The sequence below is a fragment of the Triturus cristatus genome, chromosome 7 (genome assembly GCF_964204655.1).
Source record: "Triturus cristatus chromosome 7, aTriCri1.1, whole genome shotgun sequence".
In the NCBI taxonomy this organism is placed as follows: domain Eukaryota; kingdom Metazoa; phylum Chordata; class Amphibia; order Caudata; family Salamandridae; genus Triturus; species Triturus cristatus.
The window spans coordinates 256,098,827-256,111,113 of NC_140590.1; positions in this window are offsets into that span (position 1 = coordinate 256,098,827).

The window sequence follows — 12,287 nt, forward strand, 5'->3', positions numbered from 1 at the left end:
CCTTGGCAGGATACCTAAAACGGCTTGGGTTTGACCCCATATCTTATGCCGATGACACACAACTTTTGATGTCATTTGACAAAGCAAATCCACTTACCCAGGACTTCTTTTCTGAGGGCATGAAAGGTGTTGGGCATTGGATGAGGGAACATTTTTTACAACTAAACTCTGATAAATCAGAAATCATGCTGTTTGGAGAGGCAAAACTAAGATGGTCCCCTAGTTGGTGGCCAGAGGAATTGGGCTCTGCCCCGTCCCCTAAAGATGTTGTAAAGGATTTGGGTGTGCGCCTGGACAACGATCTCACTCTTGAAGAACATGTTAACAGCACCGCCAACACCTGCTTCCACACTCTCCGCATGTTGCGTAGGGTCTGTCCCTTTCTTCCTATAACCACCCGTAAATCCCTGGTCCAATCATTGATTATTAGCAGATTGGACTACTGCAATGCTTTGCTAATTGCAGCTAAAGAAAAATCTTTATACAAATTGCAGGTGGTCCAGAATACCGCAGCCCGATTAGTAAACAACGCACTTCCCAGGACCCCGTCAGCCCCTTTGCTTCGCGACCTTCATTGGCTCCCCATAAAAAAGAGAGTCAGATTTAAAATCTGTTGCATGGTTTTTAAATCCCTGCACAACTTGGGTCCTGGCTATCTTGCTCGGAAACTTGTTAGATATACTCCTACAAGACTACTGAGATCCAGCCAACTTGCATACCTGCAAACCCCTCGCATCAAATTGGCCCGGATGGGAGGGAAGGCGTTCTCCTATCTGGCACCCCATTATTGGAATCTCCTCCCATTACATCTTCGTCAATGTACCAACCTAGGGGTCTTCAGGAAATTACTGAAAACAGAACTTTTCTAATCGTACTCTCCTCAGTGGTTAATCAGCAGTCCAAAGCGCAGAGATACCCCGTATGGGTTGATTCTGGCGCTATATAAAACCCATAAATAAATAAATAAATGTATGCGTTGTAAAGGATGTTGCAAAGTAAAAACTGTGTTATAAAGGCTTGCGTTGTAAATGTATGCGTTGTAACGTCATACATTCGCCACGACTGGGTATGCGCATAGGTGTGGTTGCCTGAGGAAGTGGATGACAAAATATTGGATTTACCCTTGTAGGGGGCGATTGTGGAGGCCTGCAGGCTTTAAATGGGCCCGTACTGAGTACTGTCTCTTTTTTTTTTATTTTGAGAGTGAGACAGGGGCATAACAAACACACCCGCGGTGCGGGGAGGGGCAAATCTTCAGTACATGAAGGGGGCCCCCTCAGCTCATCTGAAGAGAGCTGTATGTCTCTTGCTCTAAAGCAGCCTCTAAAGCAGCCTGCTCGGAGCTCCTTACGCTGTCCCGGGACTGAAGAGAAACAATGTAACAACTTGCATTGTTTCTCTCCAGTCAGAGCCGGGCGCGGAACAAGGGTGGAGGCCCCAGAGAGAGTATTCCCCACAGGACGCTAATCTCAGAGCATTGAGACAGGAACTGGTGGCTCTCCTGGCTGCCTCTCCCAGGCTAGTTGTGTGTAAACCCTTCTCTGTTCCCTCACTGCTTGGTACACTACAGCAGACCGGGCTGCCTGCTCTTGCTAAAGGAGCATGGAGCATGGAAGCCACAGCCAGGGCAAGAAACCTAACCCCCTACAGACGGCCAACTTTTGCTCCAAGCTGTTCTTTTGGTTAGTGACAAAAACACGCTCTGCCCTTAAGCTCTCGGTCAGCAGTGGTGAACTGACACATGCTGCTGCCACGAGGTGTTTAGCTTCTGTCAGAACTGCCGAGCTCTTGTGAGGCCGGGGTATCCTGACTAAGGCCCCACCAGATGGGTCCATGTGCAGTACAGTTGACGGGTTCACGGGATGGGAGGGGGTTTCCAGATCTTAAAATGAATGATTTAAGTCAACACTGATGTTTTCCGTTCTGTGCCTGTGGATGATGTGTGTTATCAGTGGGTCCGTCTTCAGCGTTCCAGCCTTGGGACTAAGTAGAGGTGGGCAGTGGCACGCCAACAAATTAACAGGGGAGAGTCGAGCCAAGGGTCTGGGTTGGCTTAGAGCCTTGCACGAGCCGAGCCCTGGAAATGTTACCGTCATTCAAAATATAGTACATTCTCTTCAAAATTAAAATTGTCAATTTCTTTGACATGCGACAGGTTTGACATTAATAAGTTACATTATAGGTTTATATTGAGAGGTCGTGAAGAAAGGGGGTGATACAAAATATCTGCCTGAGAATACAGTGTGGTTAAGTGGGGAAGCTGAGATTCATCCCGGGCTTTCTGGTTTCACTTTGTACAAGTCAACCACTAAAGGGGTATCGGTTTTCTTTTTACCACAACTGTTAATGCTTTGCTTTAAACTTTGTGAGTTACGGTAGAGCGAAGGTGGCAGACAGAACCATGTGAAAACTTGGCTTGTTTGGGCTCGAGGTTCCACGAGAACCTGGAGCTGACCCAGAGCCCGGCTCCAGCTATAAATTGCCCGCCCACCTCTAGGTCTAAGTGCTTCAGTGTGTGACGCTACAACACGGTGAGGAGTACCAAGTGCCTAAGTAACAACTGTGAAAAGAGCTCCTCGGCTAGCAGCCTCTCGAGTCTTTTAACAGTTGATTTGTAAAGAGCTCTGGTATTAATTACTCTACTTCTTCGTATGTGTTAATTTCTGTAGTGTTAAAGCGCACAGTAGCAGTCAGCGCGGCATCTTGCATAGCGAAATGAATAATTGTATTGCATTCGTTCTTTTTTACCTCTCATGCATACCTGCTCAGCTTTGTGTAGATAACAGTGGTGTTGAGGTATCGTATCGCCTCAGGTGTAATTCGGGTGGCTAATGAATGACCGACCACATGCATGTATGTCCTGTTTTTGGACAATCTGTCTACCCAGTTAAAGTTGCTGTCTACACCATATTCCCCCAGTTTAACATTTAGAAACTTGCCTGCCATGTGAATGTCTACCCTTACTTGACACAAAAGGCGCAACTCATTCCCAAGGGGCATTCATTCAAATCTGGAAGTAAATCAGGTTTGTTTGTTATGCAATCTGTTCTGAGAACCAAACGTTTCCATCTCTTTCTCATAAAAGCGCAGTCATTGTAATTGCACATTGCACAAAGCTCACACATTACATTGTTCTCTCTGTTTTATCTTGACTTGCATAATAAGGGTACTCGTAGTGTCGCCGGAAGAAAGAGCAGTGTGACAACCACATTTGTTTTAACTTTCCACTATCAATGATTTGAAAACACAGCGCTGAGAACTGAAGCATTACAGTTTTGAGGAGAGTGAGTTAACTTGCTTATCTCTGGAAAACGAAACATGCCACTGAGATAAAGTTCTCTCAGAGATGGAACATACATAATATCAAAAGTCGTCGGTCTTATCTGGGCGATGATCTTTGTCGCCAGCTCTGTAAAAAGAAAGTCAAGCCTTCATTGTGTTCCAACTGAAAGTTGTTAAACATCTGTTCGCCATTCACGAATTCTAGTCAGATATGGAAGGTTTGTTGGAAGTCCTGAAGCAGTTGGACTGGTATATATGTATGATGGTACTTTATTTTTGTATGCACATTTAAATTGCACTTCCTACCCCTGAACGAGGCATAGAAACGCTTTGTGACGAGTATAGATAATCTAGAGGAGATTAAGTATTTTTAGGTTGCAGGGATATGATTTCAAAGAACGAGAGTGTGAGCTGTGAAATGAGGTGCGACAATTGGCATAAATAGAGTAGTAGAAAATCTGCCAGGCAGACATGAACCTTAAGGGAAGATGAGGGTGGACAGTAAGGAGAGGTAACAATAACTTTAATTTAAGGTCAGTTGTTGATGCAGGCTTTTAGGAATATAGTAGGAGGAGTCTTTTCGAGATAGTTTGCGATCTGAGGATATAAAAACAGTAGAAGGAACCATCCCTATTTGCATGTTTTTGTAGAGTATTGACTTGTATTGTGTTATGGGATGCTGCGCCTCTGACGAGGCAGCACAATGCTGACAGGGCCAGGAGAAGGTTTGCAGCTCCTGGAACAGGATCTGCTGGGATGCATTGGAAGGTAAACAAGCATTTGCAATGCAATTGGTCTCACATTTGTGAGAGGTAGAGCTATTGACGTTTTAAAGGACAATGTATTTTACCTATGCGTTTTCTGTTTGGAGTGGAGTGAATGTGTGTGGTGTCAAATGGACATATGTGGTTTGGATTGGAATTGTTAGTTGTGGAATTGTGTTGTGTGGATTGGATCTGTGTAGTGAAATAATGTGGCTTGGTGTACAGTGTAATTATGTGGTATTTAGTGTACTGGAATTATGTGGAGTGGGATTGTGTGTCATGGAGTGGGATTGTGTATCTTGGACTGGGATTATCTGGAATGGCATTTTGTATTGTGGAGTGGTATGTGGTGGAGTTGACTTATGTGGTGTGCTGTTGTAGCATGATGTGAAATTCTGTGGTGTAGATTGGATGTATGTGGTGTGTTGTGTAATTGTGTTGTTGGTTTGAATTATGTAGTTTGATGTTGAATTATGTGGTGTGGAAAGGAAATGTGTAGAGTTGAATTGTGACGTGGAAGTGTGCGTTGTTGAGTGAAAATTATGTTGAGTGGTATTATGAGGCATGGTGTGAAGTGTAGGTATGTGGAGTGTTGCTACGTGGCATAGACCGGATTTATGTGGAGTGTATTTATGCAATATGGAGTAGAGCTTAATTATGTGCAGGTTAATTATGTGGAGTGTAATTATGTTGTGTGATGAATTGTGTGGGGATGAATTGTGGAATTGTGTGATGTGTGGAATTATGTGGCATAGAGAAGTGTATAATTGTGCGAAGTGGCATTATGTAGCATGTTGCAGAGTTGTATTTTGTGGAGGGTAATTATGTGTTTTGGAGTTTAGTGTAAATATGTTGTGTGGAGTGTAATTATGTGGTTTGGAGTGGTATTAAGTTGTGTGGAATGTTATTATGTGATGTGGAATTATGTGGTATGGAGTGATTGGAAATATGTGTTTTTTAATTTTTAGGATTGTAATTATGTGGTATGGAATGTTGTAGAGTTAAGTTATTTATAGTTGAATTGTGTGGCATGGAATTATGAGATGTTCAAATGTGCTGTGTGTGGTAGAATTAGGTGGCATGGATTTGGACAAGCTGTGCACGCTAAGGCTATTATATCATGGGGTATAAACTTGACAATTGTCTATTTTTCTTTTGAAAAATAATATGGGCTGTTTCTTTACCTTCCGGTACATTTCTGCACAATTTGTTAAGCTAAATTGTATTGTTGCATTATGTGCACATGCAGGGAAGAATGAGTGTCTGGCAGACATGCAAAATATCATCCTAGGTCTCAGTAGTAACTTCCACACTTCTAAGCAGTAATTCCAATCCTAGAATGAGTTACCTGTTTGCTTTACAACGACAGTTAGTAAAACAAGCAAGTGCTTTGCTAGCCTGTATAAGTAGCAAAGGTTTTAAAGGGACTTGTTTTTGTGCAAGGTATTGCTTATCCCAGTTCACGGAAGGGATAAAAAACATCTCCAGATAATAATACGGTTGACAGGAAGGTGCGATAGCAGAATATTGATACGTGTGGATCCGGTGAGGACTGCGGGCAGCAAGTGCTTGATACGCTATTTGCATAAGAAAATACTATATATTTTTTTAATTGTTATCCTCAATTAGTTATTAGTAAGGAAGGGGGAAGAGCAGCGTTCACCGACCGCATTCGTTTAGTCTTACGGAGACAAAGAATGCTGTGGGCTGTGGTAGATGCCACCCAGAAGTCATAGGTATATGTAACAGGAGTTACCATTGAAAGGAATTGCAAATATGCGCTTTAGATGTTGCCGGTATTGATGGCTACTGTGCGGTTGCAGACTTCGCCAGGCTGACAGTGGGTGGGGAAATGCTACGTTGTCACTGGAGATTTAATTACATGAATCGCGCATTCTCTCTGGTGTTTGTCCGTGGGGTACTTGCTGACTGGTGCTACACATGGGATCAGGTTTGCCTTTGACAGGAGGCATGGTTTACTGGGGGTACATAGTGTAAATTAATGTTGCCGTGAGGAAACAAAAATCAGACCCTTTGTACATTTAATATTATTGTGTGCACCATGCAGAGGATGAAAAATAGAAGGAACGGCTTTGGTGCCATAGAGGCTGGCAGGAAGAACTGTTTTGGGGTGGTCAGTTGAAGAGATTGTTTAACATGTTTTAAACTTCCACAGAGGCATTGGGGAGGTTAGCAGCTGAAAGGCTCTGTCTGTACTGGTAGGTAGTGGTTAGATGGGGACCTGTCATCAGTCTTTCTGTCGGTGGTGGACAGGGGAGCAGTGGGCGGCGGTCACGGGATTGCTGTGATATACGAGGGGTGGTTTTAAGGGTGGGCTGAAAAGCACAACTGCGGGTTTCGTAGGGGTGAGAGTAGAGTGTAATGGATGCGTTAGTAGCAGGCACGAAGGCAGTGGTCTGTGTTCGGAGGTGGTTAACTGAGCGGGCTTCGCTTGAAGGTGGGTCATCAAGTAAGAGGATATGTTTGGTGGGCCGGCTGGAGGCAGTGTTATGTAACTTTCTTGGAGGGCGCAGCAGCAGTATTTACTGATGTATGTAAATCGCCCGATGAAAGGGCGGATGTGACAAATGGAGGAACCAGAATCCTTTTTTTATGGCTGGGGTGAGCCCCTGCAGTATGGCAGGTCGCTGGCCTGAGTGCTCTTGACTGGCACGGAAAATGGGGGGCCCCCTCCATGTACTTTGCAGGGGGGCCTCCTCAAGTTTCTTTACGCCACTGGAGGGAGAGTACCTGTACTTCTCAAGAGTGAAATTATATTTTTAATGGGAGAGTATCCGCCCTTCTCAGAAACAAGCAGGTGCTCTGGTGTAGGGTACCCGCACTTCAAGAACCGGCAGTCTTACCTGTGATCGCCCAAGTGGAAGGATTATTGGCATGCAAACCCAGTGAATGTGATATTTGTTGCACTACCATTTGACTCAGTAGTGCAGTGATGAAGGAAATATCTTGTAAAAATGCTCATTGGGGCAGAGTGAATGTGTGTCTATAAGCATGAATAAAGATGAACCATAATGTGGAAAAGCCTTTTGTGGTTAATCATGTGGGTTCAGTGGGTGCTCAAAAGCACGTTTATTTTGTAGAGGGTGAAAGAGTTGATTAGTTGGCTCACAAGCGTGGGAGTCCCATAAAATGCTAAACTGCTTACAGAATCCAACCTCATGTGCTGGTTAGAAGGAGTCGAAGTGTTAATATGCCCTTCCATGCCCCGCTAACGACATCCACGGTATGCGTGAGCCCCGCCCCCACAGGCTAGCAGTGAATGGCCCCGTGGCCTGTGTTTATGTTTGGCGGCAGCTGGTACAAGCAGAAGCAATCACTAGAGTCATGGTGCGCATAAAGCTAAATAAGAGGGGTGTGGCGAGTTCAACCTGGAAGGGGGGCCTGTTGCTTCCGCTTAGTAGAGCCCAGCCGCCTCCGACGGTATCGAGGACACTGCGCCGGTGGGTGGCACGGCTCGTCTCAGGGTGTAGAGACTAGAGAGTGTTTGTTTGAGAGGGGCCCCCCATCAAGCAGTCCTAGAGCGCACATCAGGATAGTGTTTCTTGCAGAGACTACAGGCATGAACACTCCTCTCACCTTACGCCAGGATAGTGATTCCTGCTGAGGGGACCACAGGTAAAGGACACTCCATGAAAGCTCACACCAGGATAGTGATCCCTCCCGAGATGACCCAGGTAAGGATACTGCCTACAGCTCACACAAGAGTAGTGATTCCTCCGGAGGTGATCAAAGGTAAGGATACTCCCCGCAGTTTACACCAGAATAATATTTCCTCCAGAGAGGACCACAAGTAAGGAGTTAAGGGCACTCCCTGCAGTTTATACCAGCATAGTGATTCCTCCCGAGAGGACCACAGATAAGGACATTCCCTGCAGCACACAAAAGAGTAGTGATTCCTCCCGAGGGAACCACAGGTAAGGACATTCCCTGCAGCTCATACCAGGATAGTGATCCCTCCTTAGGGGACCACAGGTAAGGACACTCCCAGCAGCATACACAAGAGTAGTGAATCCTCCCAAGGGAACCACAGGTAAGGACACTCCCTGCAGCTCACACCAGGATAGTGATTCCTGCTGAGGGGACCACAGGTAAGAACACTCCATGCAGCTCACACCAGGATAGTGATTCCTCCCGAGGGAACCGCAGGTAAGCACACTCCCTGCAGCTCACACAAGTGTAGTGATTCCTCACGAGGGGATCACAGGTAAGGACACTTTCTGCAGCTCACACAGGAGTAGTGATTCCTCCAGAGGGGACCACAGGTAAGGACACTCCCTGCAGCTCACACCAGGATAGTGATCCCTCCAGAGGGGACCACAGGTAAGGACACTCCCTGCAGCTCACACCAGGATAGTGATTCCTGCTGAGGGGACAACAGGTAAGGACACTCCCTGCAGCTCACACGAGTAGTGATACCTCCAGAGGGGACCACAGGTAAGGACACTCCCTGCAGCTCACACAAGAGTAGTGATACCTCCAGAGGGGACCACACGTAAGGACACTCCCTGCAGTTCACACAAGAGTAGTGATTCCTCCTGAGGGAACCACAGGAAAGGACACTCCCTGCATCTCACACAAGAGTAGTGATTCCTCCTGAGGGGACCACAGGTAAGGACACTCCCTGCATCTCACACATGAGTAGTGATCCCTCCAGAGGGAACCACAGGTAAGGACACTCCCTGCAGCTCACACCAGGATAGTGATTCCACCGGATATTCCCACAGGTAAGGACACTCCCTGCAGCTCACACGAGGATAGTGATTCCACCAGAGGGGCCCACAGGTAAGGACACTCCCTGTAGCTTATACCAGAATAATGATCCGTCCAGAGGGGACCACAGGTAAGGACACTCCCTGCAGCTCATACCAGGATAGTGATTCCTCCGAAGGAACCACAGGTAAGGACACTCCATAAAAGCTCACACCAGGATAGTGATTCCTCCTGAGGGGACCACAGGTAAGGACACTCCCTGCAGGTCACACCAGGAAAGTGATTCCTCCAAGGGAACCACAGGTAAGGACACTCCCTGCAGCTCACACCAGGATAGTGATCCCTCCAGAGGGGACCACAGGTAAGGACACTCCCTGCAGCTCATACCAGGTTAGTGATCCCTCCAGAGGGGACCACATGTAAGGACACTCCATGCAGCACACACAAGAGTAGTGATTGCTCCCGAGGGGAACACAGGTAAGGACACTCCCTGCAACTTATACCAGGATAGTGATTCCTCCTAGGGAACCACAGGTAAGGACACTCCCTGCAGCTCACACCAGGATAGTGATTCCACCAGAGGGGCCCATAGGTAAGGACACTCCCTGTAGCTTATACCAGAACAATGATCCCTCCAGAGGGGACCACAGGTAAGGACACTCCCTGCAGCTCACACCAGGTTAGTGATTCCTCCGAGGGAACCACATGTAAGGACACTCAGTAAAAGCTCAAACCAGGATAGTGATCCCTACAGAGGGGACCACAGGTAAGGATACTCCCTGCAGCTCACACCAGGATAGTGATTCCACCGAAGAGTCCCACAGGTAAGGACAGTCCCTGCAGCTCACACCAGGATAGGGATTCCTCCAGAGGGTCCACAGGTAAGGACACTCCGTAAAAGCTCACACCAGGATAATGATTCCTCCAGAGGGGACCACAGGTAAGGCCACTCCTTGAGCTCATACCAGGATAGTGATTCATACTGAGGGGACCGCAGGTAAGAACACTCCCTGCAGCTCACATATGGATAGTGTTATATCATTAGTGCACTTTAGGTAAAAAGACTCCCCAGGATAATGTTTCTTTCTAAGAGGCTCCTTTAAGACACCCCATGCAGTTCACACCAATACAGTGTTGGTACAAAGGGCCCCAGGTAAAGACTTTCCTTGTACTTCACATCACAATACTGTACCTTACAAAGAAGACCCTAGGTAAGGACCCTCCTTAGAGATCAGACCTGGATGGTGTGGGGCATCTAGGAAAGGATACTGTTAGTAGATCACGTTGGGATAGTATTTCTGCTAAAGGGGCACATAAGTAAGGATACTCCTTGCAGATCATACCTGGTTAGTGATTCAACTGATGGGGCCCCTAGGTAAGGACACTGCTTGCAGATCACAACTGGTTAGTGATTCATCTGGAGTGGCCCTTAGGTAAGGACATCCCATGCAGCTCACACTAATACAGTGTTCTTTACAAGGAGCACCAGGTGAAGACATTCCTTGTATCTCACATTACGATACTGTACCTTACAAAGGGGACCTTAGGTAAGGGCATCTCTTGCAGATCACGTCTGGACAGTGATTCCACTGATGGGGCCCCTAGATAAGGATACTCCACAGAGTTCACACCTGGATGTTGTGGGGCTCCTAGGAAAGGATACTCTTAGTAGATCACATTGTGATAATCTTTCTGCTAAAGGGGGTCATATGTAAGACTACTTCTTGCAGATCACACCTGCATACTGAATTAACTGATGGGACCCGTAGGTAAGGGCACTCCTTGCAGATCACACTGGGAGAGTGTTTCTTGCTGCAGGTCCCACGTCAGGATAATCCTTGCAGATCAAGCCAGGATAGCTATTCCTCTGGCGGGCCCCCTATGTTAGGACACTCCTTAGAGATCACACCTGGAGGTTGTGAAAGGATAATTTAGGAAAGGATTTTTGTTATATCTGGGTTATGGTATTGTGCATCTTTCCTGTTTATCTGTCCCTGCTGCTCAGCCAGTGTGAATGTGATGTGTGGAATGTGGGTATGCATGGTGATGGAATGGAATGTTAGGATGCCTGTGCTGTGGAGTATCAGTTGGAGTATGGGCTGAGCAGAAGGAAGGCTGCTCTTGGTGGGGCTAATTACTAGGCTAACTACAGAATGTACTAGAAGACCAACTTAATATCTAAGATCAATAAATCCTTCAGCTAATACCTAACCTCGGCAACTGGATTTACTCTCTACATCATAACATATTTTGACAACGATTTGGTGAAGAAACTATGCATGCAAGATGTTTTATTGAAATTAGCCCACAGAGAGAAACTGAAAAGACTACAAGGAAATTTTCAAGAGAACTGTTCTAAATCTGTTTGAGAAGAAGTAGCAGCGTAGTGGAGCCTGCTGAAGTCTACTTTGCCCTGGAGATCACCCTACCAGTGTTATATTTTATCTAACAGCCTGCTCTCCAGAGTATTTGTACAGGCGCCCACTTGTTTACCCTGTTGGCAGCTTCGCTAGCAGTTCATGCTCTAGTTTTTGTTCCAGCTCTATATGTGAAGTTACTGATTGCCTGTGCTTATTCGTGGAGGAGACCCACAGTGGCATCAACTTCATTATTTAGCCAGAGCGGATCTAAGCATCAACCCATGTTTTTAAGTCTTTATTCCGCTCAGGTTCATTGAGAATTCGGCATTTGTTTGGCCCGAGCGGTTTGGCTGTTGCTGGCATGCAGAAATTTAATAGGCCGCATGAGGAAGACAGCTTGTGCACCCTTACCTTGTCCATGGCTTTGGGGAGCAAACGGGAAGCTCCTGCTGTGTCGGCGACGTTCTCTTCATTGTTGTCAGCAGCTCAGCATTTTTTGCATCATGTACGTGCCCGGAGCCACCCGTGACGCACTTTCCTTACATGTGGCCTTCATCGTTTTTTAGGTCTCGCCTGACCCAGCTCTTGCGCTGGTCTGGCGAGACTTTAAGTAAGGGCTTCAAAAAATGCTACAGCTGGCTACAGCTTGCAGTGCATGTGCGCGGGCACGCGCTTATGAGCAGAGACGCCATATGGCATTCCTCATGCTCATTAAGCGCATCGCTCGACGCGCGCTTGATCGCGATCCCTTTCACTTTTGCGGCTGCGCGACAGCTGTGCACGCACCACTCCCTTTATACTCTCCTTTGTTTTTTACTTTCAGCGTGCGTGCGCGCGCGCACACAACACCCGGGCTTGCACACCCCCCTCACTTTTACTTTTGTCGACTTGTTTTGACTCGCTCACACAACTACAGCAGTCTTGATTCTTGTCTTACGCGAGGCGCCATTAACATTAACATTAACATTAACATTAACATGTGGTGCAACAAACGGCTGACGGAGAGGTAACATAGCATGTTTTGTCCTACTCGTTGAAGCTGTCTGCCATCTGGCATTTTCCTAGTTTTATTTGTCTTCTGCTTGCGGGTGGTGGCGTTGTACCGGGGGATTATCTATGGGTGTGCTCCTAGTACTGTCCCTCACACTGA